The 4,375-nt window shown below is 38.8% G+C and overlaps 1 long non-coding RNA gene across 1 annotated transcript; it reads right to left on the bottom strand.

Annotated features, from left to right (window-relative positions):
• Positions 1–330: 330 nt before the first annotated feature.
• On the bottom strand, positions 331–2,142 carry LOC140505480 (uncharacterized). Its single transcript, XR_011967524.1, has 3 exons — positions 1,692–2,142; positions 1,266–1,421; positions 331–767 (listed from the first exon to the last, which is right to left on the bottom strand). It is a non-coding gene; the product is annotated as an uncharacterized lncRNA (long non-coding RNA).
• Between the last annotated feature and the right edge of the window lie 2,233 nt (positions 2,143–4,375).

Here is a 4,375-nt window from a genome sequence, read left to right on the forward strand (position 1 = left end):
TTCTCTTAGTCCTTGTGCCTTTCCAGAACACTTTTGTTCTAGCATACCTCAGAGCCCAAACTCTTGTCTTCCTGTTCCAAATAGAAGCCAGGGCCTTGTCATAAAATAGATTATACAAGGAAGAAGACAGGCAGTCATACCTCAGTTTAGTCCCCTCTGAAGTCATGCTTTCCTTTCCAAGAGGATTTCATCCTAAATATGCTTGGTGATCCCTATGTTTGTCTGCCATCAGTCTCTGCCTGAATTCTAGGTTACCTTGATCAACTCTGGCTTTCCTGACCTCAGCATAAATGAAAATGATTTTTGCTTTCATTCAACTGAAACAAGGTAGGCTTTTGACAAATCAAATTTATTTAGAAATTAAAGAGAAAATGTAACATAAAGACAAGGTGCAAAAATTAATTATGGGCAAGTTTCAGAGCTCTTCCATTTAACTATAGATTTATATGTACATACACACACATCTGATCCTTGATCACAGCTGAGGGGGAGCAGGACTACATGCTGTCAGAGATTCCTGTAGAATGAAGGAGGGAAGAGCATGCTGGGGTGGACAAGGAGGGGGCAACACATTTACTATTGCTGTAGAACAGAGTAGGGAGTACTACCACTTCTATTGAACAGTCATGCAAGTGAATTTTTTGTGTTGCAATTGTTTTGTGCACAGCAACGTTTCACGTCATATGTTCCAGGGGGTACGTGTTCCCTGATCCCATCCTTGTAACAGCTTTCCACACATTCCAGTATAGCATGTGTATATTCCCACCCTAGGAAGGAAGAAACATCTTTGTTATCTTTGTTTCACTTTCTGAAGAGGGTCCCCCAGTCCTAGGTCATAAGCTAAAGATGGGGACTCAACTCTAGGATCTGATCTCTTATGCTTGAGCCCTACAGACACAAAGAGTGACTCCACCCAGCTTTTGTTCTAGCATCTCTTATCCCCTCTCTGTCAATGCATGAGTTTTTCTTTAAGGGAGGAAGATGAATATCTAGTGTCAGCTGTTGTGGTACTGTGGAAAAGGTAGAACATCTAGATTCATGTTCTTTCTCTGTAATATAGTAATCATGTAATTTTGAACAAGTGCCTTAATCTTTTGGAGCCTCAGTGACATCAACAGAAAATTGAAGATCTTTTGAGGAATCTTTATGTGTTTTAGAAAAGTAAGCAACAGAGTAGCTAATTGCCCCCAGGAGCTCAATTAGGCATGGGGACCCCCCACAAAAGGCTTAGCTGACTAGGCCAGGAAAGACTGGGGTTTTCTCACCATTTTTTGTGTAGCCATAGAAAGACCGACTTCTACACATGCCTGTTGTACGGCAGACATTTTTACCCTCATAACAGATGCCATTTTTAAACCTTCTACAGATGACACACACCAGGAAATTCTCTTCTTTGTCCATAATGAACCCTGGTTCCCCATCTTGGAGGCAACACAGAAAGTATTACATTATCTCCTTCAGGCAATTCACTCCTGTTATACCCCACTTGCTGCTGGTCTCAGTTTACAGTAGAGACATGGCTCTGGTTAGAGATGGGAAAGGAAACCCAAGGGTCCCAAGGGGATGAGAGTAGGTTTGGGGAAAAAAGATGGAATACTTTTTTTGTATCACCCTTGACCTGATATTTCAGACTTGGGTATGAAGCATATAGGAGAAACCCCAGGACCTCTAATAGCTGTCCCAAGACTCACCCCTTAGGAAGCAGAGAAGAGAGAAACCCAGGAGAAGCAGCTTGTTCATCTTATTCCTAACTTGTTCTGGGCCAGTTGAGTGGAGGAACTCAATGGTACAGTGACCAGAGGGCATTTAGGTGGAGTCAGACATTGGAGCAGTGACTTAGTCAGCACTTACCTCCCATGACCTCCTAATTTGTAATACCTTGATCCATAGCTAGAAATTAATTGGGCCAGGGGTGGGAGACCAGGAGGGGAAAAGGCAATCTAAGTGTTCTTTATTGACTGTTCTATGGGCCCTCTTCTTGTGTACTCAGCTCACTCAGTTCTTTTCCCAGGGACCTCTCACCCACTCAGTTCCTTGTATTCTGATGCACCCAATTCTCCGGACTTACTCATGGATGAAAATAAATAGACATTTAGCTAATCAATCCATCAACAAGATGGTAGATTAAAAGTGAGGCTTAAAGTTATTAGAGATGGGAGTCACATCTTCTTGGCTCCATTTTGGGCTTGTAATTCAGCTGAGAAAATCTGGTACCTCTCATGGCTCGGACATTTTGACTTTTGCTCACACTTTTCTTTTGCAGTAGCAGCAATAGCTGCTTTCAGCCCAAAAACAGTAAGAGGGTTGGAGAACTGGGTCAGAAAGATATTCTGGTGCTTATTGGCATATCTATATAGCTCATACATAGTTCTGGACCACAGTTCCAAACAAAGAGAAGTGGTAGCATTTGCAGCTGCAGGGGACTAGGGGCCCTTCCTTGGTAAAGACCAGAGCACAGAACAGGAGAATAGTGACCATACCTTTTCCAGGATCACACCACCTTGGAAATAACAAAAATTTGCAGACTTCCAGAACTAGTTCTGAAAATAGGAGCACAAAATAGCCTGAAGCTTGGGATAGTGCTTCCTTACCACCAGATGAGCAGACCCCAACTTTAAAAAATTCAAAGTAAAAAAAAAATAGCCTAGAAAAATGGGCAAATACAAAGAAACAAAAAGAACAAAACCATAAAAATCTAATAGAGTGTCACGAAAGAGCAAGAAATAGACTGTAAAACTATATACTAGTGGTGGCCTCAACTTTCCCCTCTCAGAGCTAGATAAATTTGACCATAAACAAGAAAGAACTTAAGGAGGTGAACAGAGTTTTAGAAAAGTTAGATATGATAGAATGAAGAAAATTGAATGGGAATAAAAAGTAGTACATTTTTTTCTCAGGTGGACATGACACCTTCACAAAAACTGACCATGTATTAAGACATAAAACCTTACAACCAAATGAAAAAAAAAAACAGAAATATTAAACAAACCCTTTTGGGACCATAATGCAATAAAAACTACATTAAGAAAAGACTATGGAAGTATAGATTAAAAATTGATGGGCAACTAATCCTAAAAATGAGTGTGTCGAAGAGCAAATTATTGAAACAATCAATTACTTCATTAAAGAGTATGACAGCAATAAGACAACATACCAAAATTTGTAGGATGCAACTAAAGTAATATTTAAGAGAATATTTCAGCAGTTTGAAAAGCTAGTTTAACATATGAGCACACAGTAGAGGTCTTCAAATACTTTAAAGATTATTTGGAAAAAGATTAACCCATTTTGTTTGTCACAGGTGAACAGATCTATGATACAAGAAATTAAGGTAGATGAATTGACTGAGTTCCTTAATACAATGCCCACAGATGCAGACATAAAGGGTGAGGCCATGAGTAAACAGGGAAGCATGAGAAAGTTTACCCATCAGATCTGTAGATAAGGGAAGAGATTATGACCAAACAAGAGATAGAGAACATTACAGGATGTAAATGAATAATTTTGATTGATTAGTTAAATTAAAAAGGTTTTGCACAACAAAACCAAAACAGCCAAAACTAGAAGGAAAGCAGGAAACTGGGGGGTGGGGCTCACGGGGGTAATTTACAGCATTTCTCTGATAAAGGTCTCACTTCTCAAATATTAAAAGAACTAAACCAAATGTATAAAAATGATTCCCCAAATGATAAATTGGAATCAATTTATCAAGTTAAAGGCTATGAACAGGTAGTTTGCAGAAGAAGAAATCAAAGCTATCAATATTGATATGAAAAATTATTTATATTACCGTTGACTAGAGAAATGCATATTAAAGTGATCCTACTGTGACAGAAAAGGAAAATGAAAAATGCTGGACAGGATGTGTAAAAACTGGGAAACATGTATTGTTGGTGGAGTTGTGAACTGGTCCAACTATTCAGGAAAACAATTTGGAACTATACCCAAAGGGATATTCTTTGCATACTCTTTGATTGAGCAATACCACTACTATTTCTTTATCTCAAAGATATAAAAGAAAAGGAAGAAAGACTTATCTGTAAAAAAAAAATGTTTCTACCAGTTCTTTTTGTGTTGGCAACGAATTGGAAATTCTTCTGTGCTAGAAGAAATGAGGGAAGTGGTTTCAGAAAAAACCTGGGAAGACTTATGTGATCTCATTTAAAGTGAAGTGAGTAGAACCAGGAAGAGCACTGTTCACAGTGACAGTCATATGATCAACTGTGAAAGACTTAGCTATTATGATCAAAACAATGGACCAACACAATTCCAAAGGCCCCAAGATGAAAAATGTTTCCCATCTTCAGAGAGATGATGAGAGAACTCCAGAGAGAACTGATCAGCTCTGAGTGCAGATTGAATCATATTTTTGTGT

Source organism: Notamacropus eugenii, chromosome 5 (genome assembly GCF_028372415.1).
Source record: "Notamacropus eugenii isolate mMacEug1 chromosome 5, mMacEug1.pri_v2, whole genome shotgun sequence".
Lineage (NCBI taxonomy): Eukaryota > Metazoa > Chordata > Mammalia > Diprotodontia > Macropodidae > Notamacropus > Notamacropus eugenii.